At 42.5% G+C, this 23,076-nt stretch overlaps 1 long non-coding RNA gene across 1 annotated transcript; it reads right to left on the bottom strand.

Annotated features, from left to right (window-relative positions):
* Positions 1–1,150: 1,150 nt before the first annotated feature.
* Positions 1,151–7,053, bottom strand: LOC310889257. The gene is made up of 4 exons (XR_014576483.1): positions 7,016–7,053; positions 4,586–4,660; positions 3,570–3,735; positions 1,151–2,438 (listed from the first exon to the last, which is right to left on the bottom strand). It is a non-coding gene; the product is annotated as an uncharacterized lncRNA (long non-coding RNA).
* Between the last annotated feature and the right edge of the window lie 16,023 nt (positions 7,054–23,076).

Below are 23,076 nucleotides of genomic sequence, written 5' to 3'. Positions count from 1 at the left end.
AATTAACATTTTAGCAATCAATAAAACTTGGCATTGCTTGTTGCACTCAAGAATTAAAAAAAAAAATATCTTAAAAGCTACTCTTGCCAGTATTGTACTTTAAGAACAAAGATCCAAAAACAAAGATCCTGAACAGATGGTATCTACAGGGAATATAATCCCTAAAACAACCCGTAAACTTTCAAGTGGATCCAATAATAAAACAGGCTCTTTGCACATCTTGGATCACTAATCACGTCTAAACTACCTTCCCTCTTTGACAACCCCAAAACTCACACTTGTGTTTAGATGCTGTATTAGTAATTTGCTTACATTCACTGCTACAAAATAAGACATTATAAGGTACAGAATTTCAGTATTTGCCCTTTTGATAAAACCAACTTATGATAAACCTTCTTCTAAAAAACAAACAAACAAAAAAACCACAAAAACAAAACAAACAAACAAAAAAACAAACAGGAAATCCACTTGTTATCCCTGCAGTGCATATTACTCTAAGTTCAGTTGAAATATCACAGTACACAGCTGATCTAAATAATAATAACAATTGCAATTTTCATGTTAGAAAAATACCTTTCCTGCTATTTTAAACCCAGGATTGCTGAATTTTAATTTATAGTTTCTTTTCCTCACCACAACACATACCTCAGCTGACCCACTTCCCGAGTGCTACAGAAGGCTGTGGTTTCAGCGATGACCTCTTACCACTTACCCACTTACTAGCTCCTGCATATTACTCCAAAGGGGTGACTTGGTAACCCAAAACCAGTGCAAAACAAATCTTAGCAGTTAATTCTGTTTGGCAGTTATTATAGCTTGGAAATGACAAGAATTCTGAGACCAGAAACATAAATCTTTATTTTTTTGCCTACATAAATGTTGCCAGACACTGCCCCAGTACAGTTAGAAATAACTGTCGATACTACAAGCATTCTCTAAGACTTAATATTCAAACTCTTGAATCTTTTTTTGTTTTTAATGGAGTAGTCTTGCAGAGAGAGCCACTGGTCTCGGGCTGTGTCTAACAATTTTTCCTAGAAAAAAAGGTGAACACAAGGTGAGATTGGACAAATGTAGCAGGTAGCCACTTTCAGTAACAACCTCTGAAGTGCTAGATCCCCAAAACTGGTACAAAGTTGCAACGAACAGCTTCCCACCAATCTGTCTGGAAAAAAGTCAGTAGCTAAAACCTGGAGATGGGATTTTTAAAGAGCCTGCTTGCTGAACAGGCTCTTTGCACATCTAAGCAAAATTTCAGTTCTTAATCAACTACAAGTTAGTAGCAGCTCTAACACCTTCTAGCTGGTAGGGATCAATAGAAAGTTTTATAGTAGTAACCCAGGCGCATTATGTATGTGCTTTATACAAAGTCAATTTAAGAGAATGGTAAGCCAGTACTAAAAAAGATAAATTACTTAATTTTGAAAAATAATTAGCAGCCATGTTATTAGATAGTTACTTATAGTGGGTTACCTTTAACATGTGCATTTTTCTTTCCACTGTCTGACAGGCTTACGTAGAAAAGTGCCTATTATTTCTTCAGTCTTGCAAACACCCTAAATGACTATAGTCATAGAAGTCTGGGATGGATTTCACAAGTTCATTCTTTCTAAACAGCACTGGTGAAGTATTGAGTGCTTTTGTTTTTCATGTTCCTCAAGTGCATTCTCACCTGTTTCAATACATGAAACTCTCTAATTCTGAAAATTTCAAGGGCATTGTGACAAACTTGAAGGAGTTTCATCATTTTACTGAAAACTTCAGTTCCATTATTATTCCCCCCCAAGGATGTAGGAGATCTTACATAACTTAAGACCACACCTTTTTGTGAACATGTGCATGTTCGTGCAAACTACTAAGCCATTTTCAGTTTATTTTTTCAAAAAAGTAATTTCACTATTTTCTCATCTTCAGCATGTATTTTATAAACAACATCAGCCAGTTTAGTAGCGTGTGGGAGATCACTGTCTGAATCTGTCTTCAGCATGGACAACTACTGGATCACAAACCTACTTTAAAACTTGACTCAGCTCAGTTTATGTGATTTTCCTTCTTGACTGTGAGTTTGTCAAGATGTCTTTGTGAGGAGCTGCGAAATAACTAGTCTCCTCTCTCAGTGCTGCAATCACATTTTGAAAGCAATATAAATACCACACAATTATACAATCTTTATTTCTCTTCTGTAGTAGTACATTATTATCCATCTCTGGTAGAGTGGAAAAAAGTAATAAGCAACAAAATTGTTAATCACTCAAAAGCCTGAAAAATCAAAAAAAAAACCACCTCATGAATTAATGACAAATGCCACCTTGATACTTCCTGAAGCTTCTTCCCTTTCCATACTCTTCATTTATAGTTCTTCCTTGGAAGTATGACCGTGCTGCACTGCATCTCAGCACCCTCCTCTCCGTTACATCATCTAGAAGTGCTGGCTGCCTCTGTGAAACACCGAAAACAAGAATGCAGACAAATGTACAAAAGATGTTTTTGTTCTTTCTGTGTTCTGGAATGTAGTTCCTGCATAATGAGGTTTAATTAACAGACATAATTGCACGAGATGTGTAAGCAGCACATTTTTTATTGGTGTTTTCATTCCAATCTACCATTCAAAAGTATTGTACTTTCCTATGTTTGAGTAACTACCTTACCTGTTCATTTCATGTTCATGAAGGTCACTCACCGTAAAAGCTCCAGCATTTTTTTCTTTCTCTGCATACTGCATAAACTATTCAACAGGAACACCAATCTAAGCACGTGGTATAACCTTATGACCATTTCTGATTTGCAACACAATCAGTTATTTCTTAAGTTTGAATCAAAATTTGTTTGCATTTTGAATTTCAATGTTGATAGTTTCTATAGATTTAGTGTATGATAACCAATAGTTCACCCAGTATGGTTTGTGTCCCCTGAAATGCAGGTAAGGATATGATGATTTGCCAGTACTGGATCATTCCCATATAACATTTCCAATATTACCTCAAACGTTCCTGGCTTCAAAAATTTGGATGACTTGTCACACACTTGGGTACTTAGGTTACATGAAGCACAGTTTCAGCACTGAAGCAGCATTTTGTAATATAGACCGTATTTATTAACATTTTGCTTGTATCACTTAATTTCACACTGACATACGCTATCCAACTTTCCAATTGTATTGGCTTTTCAAAGATATTAAGTGAAAAAGCACTTTGCATATGAAATGCTGAGGTTTCATGTTTTGTTAGTATTTTGAACAAATCTTTTCCAGAAACTGTATGCTAAATTGCTCCATAGTATCAGCCCCAAAAAACAAACATGAAAAAAATCACAGACTCTTCCTGGACATGCTGTCAGCCAAACACTGCTTTCATGAATCCACTCACACAATTTTGACTTGCCTTTAGGGTTTCCACTTTGCTTTTGTCGTTGATGAGAACCTAGACATCAGGTTGATCTCACCCCTCAATGTTTCAATTCTGATTTCTGCTCTGAAGTCATTATGCTGAACTTCTTTTTCAGTGGAACATCTGGTTCATAATAAGTCACGGCTGAAGGACACAGCTGCGCAAGAAGTTACAATCACTTACCTCATGAAGGAAATTTTGCAGGAGAATTGGGATGTTACTACTTCATAACTTTTTCCCACTAGCCCTCCTTATGCTCAGAGGCTTTCACCACATGCCAGCACTGTATCTGTGAGCTTGTGAACTGCCAGCAAGATCTCCCATGGCTACTGCACAGTGAGATAAAACCCTGTAAGAAGCATCCATAGCAATAAGCACTCTGGTAGGAACAAAGCCCGCTAATCCCAAGGTAAAAAGACACCCTGCCAGCAATACTGAATTATACTTTGCACCTTCAAAAGTGCATCAAGGGAACACTGTCCTATCTGCAGCAGAACAGTAGCAGACATTACCATCCGACACTGAACGGTCTACAGAGGGATTCGCTTTATACCACTGACCCCACAGTCATTAATAGCAACACATGCACAAAAGCAAAACACTTTTTCCCCCCAGGAAAGAATAATTTAATCTTTTCTTTAGCAGAGTATTGTAAGGCTGTAGAGAGCCATTTGCACTGGAAAAACTGGAGGCCTCTGCAGGAGTCTAAAATGTTAGGTACTTAACAGTACGATTGTTAAAAAGTTATCCTGATAGACAGGACAGCTAAACAATACTAAGAGTGGTGGCCATAAACATTCTGATCTGATTTTTTCCTGTTTTAAGACTGTCAAATTCTTCTTTTAAAAAGAGTGAAGCATAAAATCTACTATGTAATTGCTCAGCCATATAATTTCTACAGACATTTTTTTTTGTCCTTGCAAAAACAGGGAGAAATGCAAATAAACAAATCCTTAAACTGTTTGAGCAAGAATTCTCGTCTGCCTTTTTTGACACCACATTCATTTCAGAAGGGAATGAATGGGCAACACAAAGGCAAAGTTTTAAATACTAAAACTCTACAAAGTTTTCTCTACAAAACTGAACTAACAGTATATGAAAGAAATCAATCCCTCAACAAGCAAATTATTCAAAATTCTTAAGCAAATAATGTTTTTATATAGGGTAAGCACCCTTTAGTAAGAAAACCACAAGCATACCGTGCTCTTGGGACATCATGATATCATCCTGTTGCTTGCTTAGGCTGTTGTCAAACTATTACTGACTGCTTTTATCTGAAAGAAAGTAAAAACACTTTCACTTGAAAGACTGACTAAGATACCTGAACCGTACAGTAGGTGGAACCTAAAAAGAAATACTTGAGATAATTGCTCAATTTCAGAGATCAGCCAGCAGATTCAACCTCCCTTTCCCCTAAAAGCTCCCATCATTCTCATCAGCGCACTTAAAGATTATGGGCTACTCCACTCCATTACATCAGTTGCAGTAGCCTACTATAGCAACAAGAATTATATGCACAGCAGTCCCACTCAAACTTCCACATCACTTAAAATATAATCTTTGTTTAATATGGGTTGTCTTTCTATCAGTATATAGTTTTTGTTTAATATTGCAGTGCTGTCTGCCTGGCAAAAGCCTACCCAAAAGAGTTCAACGTGAATCAACAATGTAAAGAGAGTGGAAAATTTGCTTTTCCAAAAGGAGAACTTTTCTTTCTGGTCTCCCAAGCAGCTGTGAAGAGCCTGCAAAGGAACCTTTGAGACTTGAAGCTCCAGGGGATGAAAGGCCGCTTCACTCAATGCTTTGCTCCAGTGGGACAAAGCAAAGACGTTTTGCCAAAGCAGCACGGCTGTTCCCCTCACCACCCAGTGCTCTTGCCACCACTGCAGGAGAACCAGACCTGTACTCTTACCTGCCTTTCTCGCTCTGCCTCTTACAGCTGCCGTGGTCCTGCTTGCTTCTTTTACCTCCTCCTTTCATACCAGGAACTAGCAGAGTGGCTGTCTGGCATCCAGAAGCCACAATTGAAAAGTCACTTATGTAGGACATCCTGATGTGTGACATCTTAGCTAAATTACAGAAAGTCATAAAAGGGCTGTCAAATGCCCAAGCTTTGATTCATTGCAGCCTTGATAGCTGAGGGTAAAAAATGTAAGAAAAAGTTCAGGGGCAAGTATGTCACCCCACTCTGCTTCTGGCCTCGAGAAATGTACAGACTTGCAGGAGTGCAGAATTCTTCTTCTGGTAACTGAGGCTCAGTTTGCAGGGCAGAAATTAGTTTTTGTGTCATGCTTACACATCTCTCTAAAACAGAGTGTATTATTGCTCTGTTCAGGTTTATGGCACTACTAACAAATATTGTTAACATGAATGTAAAGCAAATTCACAAGTGTTACCTGTTTATATTCACTGGATTTGGCTTGTCATTCATTTATATTTTCCACATAAAGATTGTTTCAAGTACTGTCTCAGGTCTAACTCTTATATATGCCTAAAGGTCAACACTGCATGAAGTTACACTTAAAGCACAAAAGCAATTGGTCTTGCAGGGGTCACACATCAGATTATAGCTGACAGCCACGGTAGCAAAGCAGTGGAGATCTGTTTCTCTGTTCTGCTGATAAAGTCAAGTAAGTGTTGCTGTGCAACTCAGGTACAGCTGCCTGAAAGGAAGTTTAAATCAAAATGAGCTAGTCCAGATTTGGATTACATAAACTAGCAGTATGGTGAAGAATAAAACTTTAATGTTTGTGATATTTGTAATTTGAGCCTGGAGATACAGGAGGGCTTGAATACCTGCATGAGAAAGTGTGGTGGTTTTACCCTGCTGGGCAGCTGAGCTCCCCACAGATGCAGTCTCACTCCCCCTCCTCAAAGGGAAAGGAGGAGAAAATACGATGAAAAGGGCTCAGGGGTTGAGATAAGGTCAGGGAGATCACTCAACAGTTATCATCATGGGCAAAACAGACTCAGCATAGGGAGATTAATGAAATTTATTACCTATTACTAACAACCTAGAGCAGTGAGAAACTAAAAGCAAACTAAAGACACCTTTCCCTTAACCAACCTCTTCCACCTCCTTCCCCGAAGCAGTGCAGGGGAACTGGGGCTGCGGTCAGTCCCTGATGCTTCGTCTGCACCGCTCCTTCACAGTCCCTCTCTGCCCCTGCTCCACGTGGGGTCCCTCCCACGGGATGCCGTCCTTCCCGAACTGAGCCTGGGGGGGGCTGCCCGCAGGCAGCAGCTCTTCAAGAACTGCTCCCACATGGCTCCGTACCACGGGGTCCATCCGTCCCCCAGGAGCAAACTGCTCCAGCACGGGTCCCCCACGGGTGGGCGGCAGCTCCCCCCAGACCCCCTGCTCCTGCGTGGGCTCCTCTCCACGGGCTGCAGCTGTGGCCCAGGGCCTGCTCCTGCGGGGGCTCTCCATGGGCCACAGCCTCCTCCAGGCCACATCCACCTGCTCCACCGGGGGCTCCTCCATGGGCTGCAGCGTGGAGATCTGCTCCATGTGGGACCCATGGGCTGCAGGGGGACAGCCTGCTCCACCAGGGGCCTCTCCCTGCACAGGCCGCAGGGGAACTGCTGCTGCCTGCCTGGAGCACCTCCTGCCCTCCTGCTGCACTCACCTGGGGGCTGCAGGGCTGCTTCTCTCACAGTGTCTCACCCCTCTCTCCCAGCTGCTGTAGCACAGCAGTATTTTTCCCTTTCTTAACTCTGCTCTCCCGAGAGGCCCACCCACTCTTGCTCCCTGGCTCAGCTCTGGCCAGCAGCAGATCCCTTTTGGAGCAGCTGGAGCTGGCTCTGATCTGACATGGGGCAGCTGCTGGGCTCTGCTCACAGAGGCCTCCCTTGCAGCCCCCTGCTACCAAAACCTTGACCTGTAAATGCAATACAGAAAATATTCCAACTATTAAAGCAGTGGTTATACAAAATATGTGTTTATTTCATGTGTCCCCTGTAGCTGTTTGTGAAACAATCAGAAAAACATAAGAAAAAAATGACTAGAGTGATTTTTCATATGGTAGACATGGGTTAGGGACATCGGTCACATATTCCATTCAAGTTTTCCCAGTTCCTCTCCTTACTGGACAACTTGAAAGACAGCAAGCATAACCAGTGGGACAATTTACAAATGACTGGAAGGAATTATGCATTGCTGTGTAAGCAGGGATATGATTCTTTTTTTCTGAAAATGACAATGCCATTCAAAAGGCAATGATTTCATGGTGAGCACTTCTGTGGCCTCTATTCCAGATGTTCATAGTGGATCAGAATTCCTGATCTCTGAATCCATGATTGTTGCCTCTGTTACGATTGTCTCCATGAAACCAGGATGTGTTAGCTTGAGGGTGTAATTATAACAATTAGTTATCTAGTGGCTAAAAATGCCCTTCTGAGGTGGAAACAGGTACCTTGCTACCACATTTTATCTAGTGTCTTCGGTGTGGTGAAGGTACTTGTGAATCATGCTGTGGCAGGTTAAAATGTTGTCATCCCATCAATCAGCCTCATTGTTCTGCCACAGATTGCTGCACGTTGCATGGTTAGTAGAAATGAATTAGCTGCTCTGACACAAAGCTCTGTCCTAGCTTACATGGCTGTTTATGCGGAATTAGAGCTAAACCACTGACCTGCAGCATGCAGTGACCGCAGTATTCCAGTCTGTCTACCTAGCCACAGGGCCAAAGGGAGAATTTGACCCTGTAGTGATTAAGATAGAAAAGGTTATCTGTTGAGAAACTCAGTCTTTTTGGCTCCTTTAGGAAAAACATGGAGAACAGATATTTGATAAGAGGATCTTGAAGATAACAGACTGGAAGAGTAGAATGTGGCAGCTCCATGTTGAAGTTAAATTAATAACAAGGCATTAGTTTCTGCTTGGTTTCCTGAAGATGTGATTAATGATTTAATCACTGAAATGATTTTGCTTTGTGTCGGTTGGTGATATTTTTTAAGCTGGTTTCAGTTGAATTTGTCAAAGGGATAGAGAAATTCTAAGTTCCTAAAGGTTTTGTGAAAAAGTACGCTCTGTGTAGAGCAAAAAAAAAATAAATTGATTAGTGTTGCATGCACTACTTGTCATCCTGCCAGGTGAGGACAGCATAGGAGGGAATGGTGGCAATGTCTACAGTCAGTGATTTATACTTTTCCACAATTTTCTTTGAAATCCATAAAGACAGCTTGTGAGAGGCACTGAGATCTTCCAGTGGCAAAGCACCTGTGTCTCTAAGCAGTACGTGTTGGAGTTGTATCTCCCAGTTCCAATGAGCTGCTTAGATCCATGCTAAAGTGAACCTCATCAACTACCCACACTGAGATTTTCACTCTCTGTTTGGATGTTGTTGAACACTTCTCTAGCATGCCCCAAAGACCTTTACTCTGTCACTGAAGTATGTGTTAGACCTGAGAGTTTTTCTGACAAGCTAGCACTGAAAGAGCCTGTTTACGCTTTTATGGCATTAACTTTAGTTCTATAAAGTTCTATAAAGTTCAGCAGTAATACTCCCTTCATCCACTCTTATTTCCTGTTTTCAAGACATAGTTCAATAGCTGGCAACTGATATTCTCAGATGAGGCCTTTTTTCCTTACCCTGGAGAGATCGTGTCATTGTCTAATTACATTAGTTTCTTAGAAATTTACCACTGCATGCAAAGGAGAATGAAGTCAATTATCTGACCCAATTGAACATTCAGTCTCTCCAGGTATGGTGCTGAAGAACCAGTTCTGGTTCCTCAGCCCTTTCAGTAGTCATTGATTTCTGGGGACACTAATGAGCAGTCGAAATCTGAATCTGTATTAAAAGGCTTGTTTTGTTCTACACTTTCTAGGTGTGTCCTTAGTTTTCCTGAGTGAATTCCAACACTAACCTGTAAGGGTATAATTCCCCACTGTATTTTCTTCAGCAGGAAAACCAGTTCCTACCCTTCCTGGCTTGTGGCCTTTTGTTCCTGTTCCCAACCTTAATATACTGCTCCATCAGTTTTGCCAGTGACAGTATTTTTTACAACATGCCACAGAACAGGTCACTGAAACTATTAAGACTTCTAAAAAGAAGTGATTTGGCTTTAGGTACAGTTAAAATGTGCAATACAATGACATAAAATAAACAAAAATGTAACTATAACCTTTGAAGAGCCAAGAAAAGTTACAGTTTAATGTACATGGTTTAGTTTGGGATGTGCTTTGCAGAGAGAGAGCTTACAGATAGACCTATTCTTTCCTTGCTTTCCCTTATACAGAATACAGGGCCGCTGTGTACATGATATTTTAGTAATGTTGTTATAGGAAATCCTACACAAGCTGATAACGAGAGAATGTATCTCAAGGGAGAATTGTGAGTAGAAGCTGAAATATCTCTGAAATGCTATGTGAGCAGTGAGTCATCCGTGTAATATTGCTTCCACCCTGTTGTCTTGAGTGATGTGAAACACTTTTAGAGCCAGGTTTTCTGTGTGCCTTCGCTGAGTTCCCATCAAAGTTGCAGGGTGTGATTTCCTCAGCTTTTTGGTGACTTTACTTTTATTTATTTATTTATTTATTTATTTATTTATTTATTTATTTATTTATTTATTCATTCATTCATTCATTCATTCATTCATTTATTTATTCCTCCTGGAATCCACCAGAGGTCAGTGTAACGCCGAGAATACTGAGAACAATATTGCCAAGTTTCTGCTAGTTGATAGGATTATAGGCTTTACTTGAGTAGGGCAGTGAGCTGTTCTAGCAGCATACCCAGTCTTTTGCCGGTACCAGATGAATTAGGGGAGTGAATAGGGCATGAAGCTGGCAATAGGTCAATGTGAAGGTGTCTATGGATGGTGAGACTGCTAAATGTCTAAACATAGAAGTATGACTCTTTATCTTTTGAAAGGTTTGAGGCATCAATTAGCAACATTCTAGGTATTTGTGAGAGCCAAATAAATGGCCAAATCTTGCTAAGCTCTTGTCTCAGTGGGTCCTTGTACTGCCACATGTCACAGTTTATTTGCAGTTTGAATAAATAAATATTTTGTTTGATCTCAGTTTCTCACTTGTTACTGCAGTTGAATGTTCTTGCATTATGAGCCAGAACAAATAAGTTCCCAGGATTTTTGTCTTCATTATATTACATGTTATTACCAGTTTTACCGTTTTTCACAGAAGAGAGTCACACATATTTTTCAGGCTCCCTACATTATTCTTACTGTGTTTTCCCGAGCTTATTAGAAAATAATTCCGACTGTTTTGAGGTGGAATGCCTGGTACTGACATACAGAATTCCAGCTTAGTCTGCACTACTGATTTCTACGGAAGCACTGCAGAATTTTTATTATTGTCCCATCTTCAATTCGTTTACGTACTTACAATACCTCCTTCCCTTCCTTCTCTCCCTTCCAGTGCCTCTTCATTGAATAACGTCTTCACTGGGCTACAGTGAAATGTCAGTTTTCCTTCAGAACTGATTCTATTCATTGGAAATAGTTTAGCACTCTGAGCCACAAAGCTTTTTGTTCTATGTACTTTACTTTTTATTTGTTGCTACTGAGCGTGTTTGCCATGGTATTGCCTGTTCAGCTAGCTTACACAGGCTGTTCTAAAGTTCCTCTCAGCATCTACTGGTAGCCTGAATAACTGTGTTTAATTGTAAAACCCAGTAAAATACTGGAGCTTTAAAAAAATCTGTTTAATATGCGATTTTTCGTTTTCTTTCAGACATTTCCATTGCCTCTGTGTATCACAAGTCTTCATCTGGTGGATTGTATTTGGAGCTTGTTTCCTCAGGGTGAAGGTTTTTTCCTTCCTTTTCTGGGTTTTCTTTTATTATGAACAAGACAGTGGACTAGGTTATCCTGGAGGAAAAGCTGATTTTGACCAAGTGTGTGATTCTCATTGTGATATGGATCCATTCATTGACTTCTAAGACTGAAAATGTGGCAGAAACAAGTAGAAGTACCCAATCAAGGTTTAGGCAAACTACTTAGTAAACCAGATTTCAGATACCCTGAGCACCCCTAACACAGGACCCATTTACACTTCTGTGGGTGGGTAGTCTGCAGTTCTGCCTGGCAGCCTGGTGTGAACTCTGCAGAGCCACTAGGAACACCTGCACCACCTTTTCCTTGCAAGAAAGTGGTCTTTCTGAAGCCAAAGTATCGTTAACTTTTGCGTAGGAGGACTGACTCATTTCAGAACAAGATGTTTTGTGTGTGCATTGCCACTCACTCTCTCTGTATATGGTATATACACTGCCCTTGTTTTGGAGAAGTCTAGTCTAACACCTGATACATTTGCATGTTCTAGAAATAGCTTTTATTTTCAAAACATCGGTTAACGTAAACACCCATCCACTTATCTTTGCCAGCATTGTTATGGCTTTGAACTGTTGTTTTTGACAAGCTCAGTCAAGGTTGGCAGTGTAAATATAGCAGCTACTTGTTTATCTAAATTACTACTGTGTAGCAGTGATAGCGATCGTATCTTTTCTGCGTGGTTTGTGAAAGTAATTTTCTTCTTGTCACAGGTGATCAGTTGCATTATGGCACCTTCCATAGTAGTAAAGCTCATGCTAGCCAACAGTACAGTGTTCAGTTCATTTGTCACTGTGCACTTTTGAAATATATATTTTTGGTTTTGTTTTACTCCTTTTTTTTTTTTTTTTCTTTTCTGTTTTCTTGGAATAAGGTTCTTCTTTTTACCCTGTAGAAATGGGCAGGACAATAGCGAGAAAGACTACAACATCTTCACTTTTCTTTGGAGTGTATCCTGTTAGCAGAGCTCCTTGGACAGGTCTAAGGCCACGTGTCTGTTTCTTGCCACGCCTGTTCATCATTTTCCTTTCTTTTAAAAACTAAGGAGTAGAATTGACCCCAGGTTTATTGTACTGCTTGTTTATTCTTGTCCAGATAATCAGAAGAGGGCATCTGTGTACATACCAGTAGGTTTTGTTGGCAAATGTGGTTCTGTTATCACAGCTCCTCCGGCTTTGTCTGAAGGGAGCCCATGATTGTACTGCAGAGATATGCGTGCATGCGTCAGCAATTCTGCCTCTTGGTTCTGTACACGTTTAAGATGTCACAATTCCCTCTGCACTTGCCACACTGCCAGCATTTCTTGGCCTGAAAAGGGTGCTGGCATATCATTACAGTAAGAGCTGCCGTCTGCATCTTGCGCTTCCAGCAGTGTTCTGACATTTACATGTCTGGTCCTGATGTGTCTCTGCTAGAAGGTCCTAGTCTTGATGTGCCTAGCAATTGCTTAATTTTGACAAATAAGGGAAGAAGTGATGCCCTTTCAAATCCAAAAATTTTGATTCATACCTATGTTTGCCTAATACAGAGGTGATAAATTTATCTAGTCAGTGGAGAGCATTGTTTTTTCTACATGTACGAATGAGCTTCACTTCCCAGCTCTTCACCAGAAAAAAAAAAAAAAACACAGTTGTGTATATACTACAATTCTCTGTTTATACTGCAGATCTGATACTTCCTAGAAATTTGGAATAAATCAGTGGCATTTCATGAAGGATCCTTCAAAAGGAGGCAGTGAGGTGCAGGATGCAGCCACCATAACAATCTGTGCATCTTGTGACTTTCACTGAGCCCTCAGGAGAGGGCATTTGAAAGGAAGCTGCAGGACAGATAAATTGCTTTTGTGTGCTGCAAAAAGCCCACAGTACTGGACATCAGTTTAATACATGCATTTTTCTTCCTTCTTTCTGCCTTCCCTTCTTCCCCAATGCACCCATATAGTAATTCTTGATGACCATCGATCTTTTGGGTGTTTCAGTCTATTTTAATGCGTTCTTTCTGAGTAGGATGTACAGTCCCAGGAGATTTTTATTTTTATTTTTATTTTTATTTATTTTTTAAACAGTATCAGAGTGTAATTCAGAGAATGAAACAGCTGTAAGACTGTGCAATAGTTCAGATATAATGTTATCTGTTTGAGGTAAAATGTACCATTAACACTATTTTACATTAACTCTGCCCATTAATCCTCGCAATTTTTTTTTCACTGGAAAAATGTGATGGTTAGACATAGTCTAAGATAATCAGAGCTTTTCTTTCATCTTATGATTGCACATCCTGTTTAATTAGGAAATTAGAGACTAGAAGATCCTTTCAGGCTGCAATAAGAAAAACGTCAGTATTAATTCACAATATTTGTCCCACTCACTAAGAGCAATTATGAGCTATGAATTATAAATTCACATGAATTATAAATGATAAATTATACAGTGGGGTATTCATCCATACTGAGACACAAATAGGTTTAAAATTTTTGCCCTGTACATATGAAAACCCCCATAGCATCATTCACCAGGAAAATAGGATACAAGTTTTCACTTGTCCTCAAGAACTGTTGTCATTAGTTTAGTCCAGAATAGCCACAAGTGTCTGTTCTACAGAAGATGTTTGTGTTCAAGGACTGCTGAGGAGGTACCCAGCTGCAATGCAGGCACGCACATCAGTTGCTGAGCTGCACCAACTGCAGGGCTAGGTCCCTCATACCGCTATGCCTGCCTCCTTGCTGCGATGCCTTCTTCTGTGGGTAAACAAAGTGCCAAAACACTTGAGAAGGGAGTGTAAGATGTTTTGTAGTTTTAGTGACTGGTATTTGTAGCAGTTTCTTAAAATACTGTGCTTTTTTTTAATGTCCATTCTGAAACATTTCACTCTCCTTTTGCATGGTAGAGAGACAAGCTTCAAATCTAAGGGTTGCATGGCATCACTGCACTTACACTCAGCATCGTGGAGCTTCCTCTGTGCATCTGTGCCCTGGTTAGACAAGTCTTGATTCTGCACTAGGATGTATTAAGACCCATGGAGACTTGTTAGAGGCGTGAAGTCTGTGGAAGTCCCTCAGAGTGCCTTCTGAACCACATGGAAATGGTTTTGATATGTAGATGTCACTATTTCACTGTGCTGTTGGCCTGTTTATCACTGGTGCTGGCTTTGCTTACCAGGGTGTGCTTGCTGTTTCACCCTGACTCCCCAGTGGAGAACACTGCTGTTACCCGGTCAGGTTCAAAGTCCTCATCTAAATGTCTGGAATAAATGTAGGTTTTTAAACTTGACAGGTAATTACCTAACTTTTTTGATTAAATGTCTAGTTAAAAAACAAGAATATATATGCAGCTGATTTGGAAGCTTGCCTCTGAACTGGCAACCAGACAACGGCATTTTAAGGTTGTATTTTGCCCAGAATTACATTTACTCCAAACTTAAGAACTTAGCTCTGTCTCAGGAATCGGGCTACTCTGGAATGGCTTTTGTGTCTCAGCAGATCTGCTCACTGTTGTACTAAGAATCCTGGGTTTAGGATTCAGGGAGGGTGAGATAAATGAACATTAACCAGCTTTTCCTCCTGTTAACCCTACGATCAGCTCCTCTGAAACGAATACATTGAATCCTTTTTTGTTTGTTTGTTTTGTTTGTTTGTTTGTTTGTACGTTCTTCATGGAGCTGCTTACTGAATGCCAACTTGTACAAGTCCTTTGGAAACAATGGATTTCACTGTTCATGCACAAGGGCAAAATCTGTCTTGCTGAATGTTTGTTATCATGGTCATATACAAACAGGGATGAATTCAGCTTGCTTTTCAAATACTGTGCAAAATTTGTGCTTGTCAGAAATATACTTCATTTGAATGTGGACATACTGATATGAAGGTTCCAGAGAGTAATAAATACAGCATGCCCAAAACACTTGCCTAAGAGATGCAAATTAAAATTTTTGTTTCACTTTTATATATAAATATATATATTTATTTTAATATAGAGTTTGAATAGGAAAGTTGGAATATCTGTTACAGTCAATACACTTCAGAGACTAATGCTTTTATTGGTCAGGGATAGCAGTTATGCTTCTTTGTAACATGTTTGGACACCACATGTAGCCTAAGTTGACTTCTCAGGTTTCCACTGCTACACAGTCTGTCATCCTGGCAGCTGTGAACTTGTGGTCTTCTTTTCTCCTACCACTGAAGTTTGGCACAAGAGTCACTAGGTGTTGTGTGAAAGAAACATATGGTATTGCTGTGACTGAGGAGGGATTCCTTGTGGAAGTATGAGTGCTGGAAATATTACGTAAGCTGGAGGCTTTTTTTTTTTTTTCTTTTTTTTTCTTTTTTTTTTTTTCCTGCTTTATTGAAACTGACACGTCAGCCTGCAAGCAGGCACCTTGCCACTCTAGCAGATGGGCAGGAACATAAGCAGCCAAAGGAATGGTTCTGTATACGTCCCAAATGTGTGACGGTCCGACTCCCAAAAAAGGGCTGTCACCATAGCTCTTCATAGGGAACTTCCTTGGCATATGGTTACAAGGGAGATAGTATATTATCACTTAATTACTTCAAAACAAAACAAAACAGAACAAACAAAAACAAACAATAACAACAACAACAAAACCCTCCAATCTATCAAAAGTAACATGCAGTAAACTTGTTGGTATTTTTGCTTTGATTAATTAGAGGGAGAATGTTTGGAATTAGTAAAAAAATCTTTGCTTTTATGTAATTATTTCAAGGAAAGACTGCCATTAAAAGCTAAAGAAAGGTTGAGTGCAATGCCTGAGTTGCATCTGAGAACTTGAAAGAGTGACAGATTTACTCTGTCAGACCTGACTTGTCACTTTTATTTAATATTTAAAGCTAGTTATACTTCCAAGGACCAACAAGACTTGAAAGCTCTGCGCAGTGTGGTAGTATGTGGGAAGTGACAGCCTAGAAGCAGGCAATAAACAACTGGTGCTGGAGCAATCAAGAAGCTGGAATACAGGCACAGATAATGCAGAGGCTGGGTATCACAGATGTATATACCGATATGTTTTCTTTAAACAAGTTTGTTAGAGATTTTGCATTTCAAATGATGTTATTAGGCTTTCTCCACTGCCAGAAGTTCTTTAGCCCTCACAGCTATTTCTCTTAACTGGGCGTGGAGTATAAAAAACCCTACAGTGTATACCTGTGCTTAAGTGAAAGATCTGATCACTTCTCCACTTTTATTTATTGTTTTGTCCAAAAGGTTTTTTCAGGAGGAAGAACATATTATAAGTCGCTTTCTTATTATTACAATTATCTTCCTGTTAGCCTGTTTCCTGAGGGAACTAAATCCTTGTGACCAGACAGTTTGGCTGCCAGTCCTTCCCATGGTTATTAAACCTTTTTTGACATTTTCAACTGATTTAAGGGGGAGAAGAAATCTTAGAATGAATAGACCTAATGAAAATTGGTGTCTTTGTAGAAGCAAAAGCCTTTACTCAAAAAAAAAAAAAAAAAAAAAAGACAGACACAACTCAGCCCTTAGATATTCTATTTGGCAGCCCATTAGCCAGCCAATGGTCACACATACAGTTGTAGATTTGTCATATTTCTTTACTTGTGGGGGTGTTGCAGTGGGAAGGTGCAGAGAACAGAGGACATAAATCCATAGAAAGCCCTCTTTGTTAGTACCGCTGCCCACAGAACACTCTGTAATGCTTACACTTTTAGATAGTGAGAAAATTAATATTTTCAAAACATAAATCAATCTGATGCAAAATGTTAAGAAAGATCTTTCTTTAGGACCGCTGAAGAAGACCAGATCTACAGATCTACAGATTAGTCTGGCCAGAACAGAATTATTAATAATAATCAATCAAAACAAACAGAAACATCCTTTGCATTGGATGGGGGTTGTAGGTTAGGTCTAAACTTTGGATTTGTACTTTTCCTTTTGCATGTAGTGGAATATACGGCCTTCGCTTACACTCACAGCTGAAACTTACTGCTAAATTTGGCCATTCAAGTGTTCACAAAAATATAGCCATAGCAGTGTGCAGCTCTGCAGAACTGAGCTGCCCAAATATTTATTTGTGGGGACAGATTGTACAGAACCCCACACTGCTGCTGTTAGAGTTACCAAGCCTGCTCAGATCATCCCCAGGAAAGCCTCTGACTGCAGTTTAGGTATATCATTGCTCCACTGCATGCAGCCCTGAAGATGAGTATCAGATCATTCACTTGTCCCTGAAATTGAGGAATCTGTAAGAAAACAACATATGCAAAAGCAGAAGCACCAGTAATTGATGAGCACTGATGCTGAAGCCCAACCAAACGTTTACTCTAACACTGCCTAATGCTCATTCTGTATGCTTTCTAATAGTAATAGTAATTTAGGCCTAGGTTAAAGAACTGTGTCAGAGAAAGCACTGTTTCTAGTCAAGGGATATTATTCAAATGCTTATGTCATTTTGCCCCTGGAATAATTCCACTAAACTCAGATGCAAAGCTGTAGATTTACACAAATGTTGGTGAGCTCAGAAACTAGGCATTTGTCTATTATCTTTATCTGATCTGAGAAAGATAAACAGTTATGTTAAAAAGAGGCCCAAGCAGCTCAGGATTGCAGAAGGCTTAATTTATTCAATACAAAAAGCAAGTACTAGCCACTTAAAGAGCCATGTGATTAAGATGACTCACTCTTGGCAGCTACATACTACACTAGAAAGGAAAATCATCTCGATTCCAGTGCTGTAATACTAAACAGAACCTCATATATACCATCAGGAAGATGAGGAGGACTTAAGTGCATAGGTTAAAGTGAATTGAAAATTTAGCAGTACCTTTATGCTTACTTTGAAATGATGTGGGAGAACTTCAGAAAAGTTTTTTTATGTTGCATTGTAAGCTGAACTGTTGTTTGTGTTTTTGGTTTCACAGTATCACAGATTTCTAGGTTGGAAGAGACCTCAAGATCATCGAGTCCAACCTCCGACCTAACACTAAGTACTCCACTAAACCATATCGCTAAGCTCTACATCTAAACGTCTTTTAAAGACCTCCAGGGATTGTGACTCCACCACCTCCCTGGGCAGCCCATTCCAATGCTTAATAACCCTTTCGGTAAAGAAGTACTTCCTAACATCCAACCTAAAACTCCCCTGTCGCAACTTTCGCCCATTCCCCCTCGTCCTGTCACCAGGCACGTAGGAGAACAGACCAACCCCCACCTCTTTACAGCCTCCTTTAAGGTAACTGTAGAGAGCGATAAGGTCGCCCCTGAGCCTCCTCTTCTCCAGGCTGAACAAGCCCAGCTCCCTCAGCCGCTCCTCGTAAGACTTGTACTCCAGACCCCTCACCAGCTTGGTCACCCTTCTCTGGACTCGCTCGAGCACGTCCATGTCCTTCCTGTAGCGAGGGGCACAAAACTGAACACAGTACTCGAGGTGCGGCCTCACCAGAGCCGAGTACAGGGGCACAATCACTTCCCTAGACCTGCTGGCCACACTGCTTCTTATACAGGCCAGGATGCTGTTGGCCTTCTTGGCCACCTGGGCACACTGCTGGCTCATATTCAGCCGACTATCAACCAATACTCCCAGGTCCCTCTCGGCCAGGCAGCTTTCCAGCCACTCATCTCCCAGCCTGTAGCTCTGCTTGGGGTTGTTGCAGCCCAGGTGCAGGACCCGGCACTTGGCCTTGTTGAACTTCATGCAGTTGACCTCAGCCCATCGCTCCAGCCTATCCAGATCCTCCTGCAGAGCCTTCCTGCCCTCGAGCAGATTGACACACGCACTTAGCTTGGTGTCATCTGCAAACTTACTGAGGGTGCACTGGACGCCCTCATCCAGATCATCGATAAAGATATTAAAGAGGACCGGCCCCAGTACCGAGCCCTGGGGGACACCACTAGTGACCGGCCTCCAACCAGATTTGACTCCATTCACCACAACTCTCTGGGCCCGGCCATCCAGCCAGTTTCTAACCCAGCGAAGCGTACGCCAGTCCAAGCCCCGAGCAGCCAGTTTCTTGAGGAGAATGTTGTGGGGAACTGTGTCAAAAGCCTTACTGAGGTCAAGGTAAACCACATCCACAGCCTTTCCCTCATCCACCAAGCGCGTCACTTGGTCATAGAAGGAGATCAGGTTCGTCAAGCAGGACCTGCCTTTCATAAACCCATGCTGACTGGGCCTGATCGCCTGCTTGCCCTGCAAGTGCCGCGTGATGACCCTCAAGATAATCTGCTCCATGAGCTTTCCTGGCACTGAGGTCAAACTGACAGGCCTATAGTTCCCCGGGTCTGCCCTGCGGCCCTTCTTATAGATGGGCGTCACATTGGCTAGCCGCCAGTCAACTGGGACCTCCCCCGATAGCCAGGACTGCCGATAAATGATGGTAAGCGGCTCGGCCAGCTCCTCCGCCAGTTCTTTCAGTACCCTCGGGTGCATCCCATCCGGCCCCATCGACTTGCGCACATCCAAGCTCCGTAGCAGGTCGCCAACCATTTCCTCATGGATAGCGAAGGCCACGTCCTGTTCCCCATCCCCTTCCACCAGCTCAAGGCACTGGGTATCCAGAGAACAACCGGTATTGCCGCTAAAGACTGAGGCAAAGGCGGCATTAAGCACCTCAGCCTTTTCCTCATCCTTAGTAACTAGGTTTCCCCTCGCATCCAGTAAAGGATGGAGATTCTCCTTAGTCCTCCGTTTCGCGTTGATATATTTGTAAAAGGATTTTTTGTTGTCTTTAACGGCAGTAGCCAGGTTGAGCTCCAGATGAGCTTTGGCCTTTCTAATTTTCTCCCTGCACAGCCTCGCTACATCCTTGTAGTCCTCCTCAGTGGCCCGCCCTTTTTTCCAAAGATTATAAACCCTCTTTTCTGCTAAGCACAAGCCGCAACTCTCTGTTCAGCCAGGCCGGTCTTCTTCCACGCCGGCTCGTCTTTGGGCACGTGCGGACGGACCGCTCCTGTGCCATCACGATTTCCTTCTTGAGGAGCGCCCAGCCTTCCTGGACTCCTCTGCCCTTCAGAACCGCCTCCCAAGGGACTCGGCCAACCAGCGTCCTGAGCAGCTCAAAGTCAGCCCTCCGGAAGTCCAATACAGCAGTTTTACTGGTCCCCTTCCTGGCCTCGCCAAGAATAGAGAACTCTACCATTTCGTGGTCAGTCTGCCCAAGACAGTTTCTGACCACCACATCTCCCACCAGTCCTTCTCTGTTTGTGAAGAGAAGGTCTAGCGGGGCACCACCCCTGGTAGGTTCGCTGACCAGCTGCGTCAGGAAGCCATCTCCCACGCTCTCCAGAAACCTCCTAGACTGCTTTCTCTGTGCCGTGTTGTGTTTCCAGGATATGTCCGGGAAGTTGAAGTCCCCCACGAGGACAAACGCCGACGATTTTGCAACTTCTGTCAGTTGCCTATAAAACTCCTCATCCGTCTCCTCATCCTGGTTCGGCGGCCTATAACAGACCCCGACCAGGAAGTTAGCCTTGCCGGCCTTCCCGCGGATCCTAACCCACAGGGATTCAACCTTATCATTCCCAGCCTGGAGTTCCACAACATCAACATCAAAAGATTCTCTAATGTAGAGAGCCACGCCACCACCCCCTCTGTGCTGCCTGTCCCTCCTGAAGAGCCGATAGCCAGGCATTGCAGCACTCCAGTCGTGGGAGCGGTCCCACCACGTCTCCGTGATGGCAACCAAGTCGTAGCCTGCCTGCTGCACAATGGCTTCCAGCTCCTCCTGTTTGTTACCCATGCTGCGTGCATTAGTGTAGATGCACTTCAGCTGGGCCATCGCCTTCTTCCCCGGCCTAGCCATTGTTTCCCCCGGCACAGCTCCAACAAGCCTTGTTTGAGCCCCGTCCCCCTTCTTACCTAGTTTAAAGCGCTCTCTATGAGTCCCGCCAGCTCCTGGCCTAGGATCCGTTTTTCCCTTGGAGATAGGGACCCGTCTGGGGCCATCAGGCCGGGTGCCGAGTAAAGCTCCCCATGGTGAAAAAACCCAAAATTTTTGTGCTGGCACCAGCCTCTGAGCCACCTATTAACCACGCGAGCTTTCCATGTCCTCTCCGTGCCTCTCCCTTCCCCCGTAGGGATGGACGAAAACACCACCTGCACTCCCGCTCCCTCCACCAATCGTCCCAGCCCCCTATAGTCCTGTTTGATAGCCTTGAGGCTTCTCTTTTCAACATCGTCACTGCCAGCCTGGACTATCAAAAGCGGGTAATAGTCAGAGGGGCGAACCAGGTTTGGAAGCTTCCTGGTAATGTCTCTGACCCTGGCCCCAGGGAGGCAGCAGACTTCCCTATGTGTGGGGTCAGGCCGACAAATAGGGCCCTCCGTTCCCCTGAGGAGGGAGTCGCCCACAACAATCACCCTTCTTTCTTTCTTGGTGGAGGCAGTCCTGAGGCATGGAGTCAACTTCCTCACCTCAGGCATCCTCCTGGGTAGGCTTCCTACCTCATCCTCACCCGCCGGTCTCTCCAGCTCCAGTGCCTCAAACCTATTGTTCAAGGGCACCTGGGAAGGCGGCACCGGAAGGGGAGGGCATCTCCTGCGAGGTCGAGCAGGGACCTGTCTCCATTCTTCCTCAACTCGCAGGTCCCCTCCCTCTGCCCGATGGCGACAGGGCAGGGGGTCCACCCCCCTTTGGAGCGTCTCACCCTGGTCCCTCTCCCTCCGGTCCTGCAGGGAGTCGCTCCACCAGTCTATCTCCCGCTCACACTCCCTGATATCCCTCAACCTCTGCACCTCCTCCTTGAGCTCCGCCACCATGCGGACCAGGTCATCCACCTGCTCGCGCCTCACGCAAGCAGTCTCTCTGCCCCCCGCCGATGGCAGCAAGAGGCTCAGACACTCCCCGCATCCGGAGACCTGAACTGCCGCATGTTTGGGCAGGCAGTCGGTCTGGGTGTGTACTGACTTCCTAGAGAAAGCACCGTGCCTGGTGGAGACCATCGCAGCCCAGCTGACGGATGACAAAATTATGTGTCCTTGCATGTACTTTTTCATGCTAAGTCATTCCATTGTAATTTGTTATAAGTGAAGAATCACACAGCTTTACAAAAAGAAACTTGTTCTAAGAAGAAGAAAAAGACAAGACTCCATAAATATGGAGTGTCAAAAAAATAAGTTATTTCATTTTACAGAACAAGAACCTTGGTCTTAGGTATTAACAAGCAATGAAGATGCTGAAGTTCACATGAAGAGCTAGATACTATTTAGGGCAGGCAAGAGTGGAGAAGCAATTTCTTTTGTAAGTGGTGAAATCTTAGTAATTATGTAATAGTAATTACCTTTTTTTGTTTGCTTCTTTTGTTTTTATCTCTGTGAAAAATACCAAAAGTCTTGAATATATTTTAAAGTAGCCTGTGAAGTGTGGTTTTGTTGTTGTTGTTGTTGTTTTTTTAATGAAAGACCCATTGTGTCTAGAGTGGGAGAAAACAAAATTAAGTATGTGCAGAGCCAGAGATCATTATACTGTCATCATTCTTGTTGAGAAGATTAGAATATAGGCAGAATTTCCAAGCCAACATGATGCCAAGGCTTGTTGACTATAATTTGCAGCTTTATTCAGTCAGCTGTTCCTCACAGGTTTTAAATGCTGTAACTTTTGCAGTTGTGAGAAAGCTTTCAATGGTTCCACCACTGCAGAACCAATCTCTTTATTTTTCTAAATTTGGGCTTGATGCTAGGGAGTTGCTGAACACCTTCAATGTAACTTCTCTCTGAGTCACAGAGAGGTGTTGTACTTTAGCCTGAGAGAACACACTCTGCACAGAGACTACCTACAGAGAAAAGAGCCCTTCTCATCTCTAGACAGCTAACAGTTATCTTACAAAGATTGGGACCTGTGGATAGCAGTTTGTGTGACTCATGTAGCTCAGACAGCACATAAAACTGTACAAGTGCATAGCACAATGCTGCGCCTCTGCTGCTGCGT

This window comes from Anser anser, assembly GCF_964211835.1.
Source record: "Anser anser genome assembly, chromosome: Z".
In the NCBI taxonomy this organism is placed as follows: domain Eukaryota; kingdom Metazoa; phylum Chordata; class Aves; order Anseriformes; family Anatidae; genus Anser; species Anser anser.
Note: the sequence above shows the minus strand (reverse complement) of the source record. Positions and strands in the feature narration are given on the sequence as shown.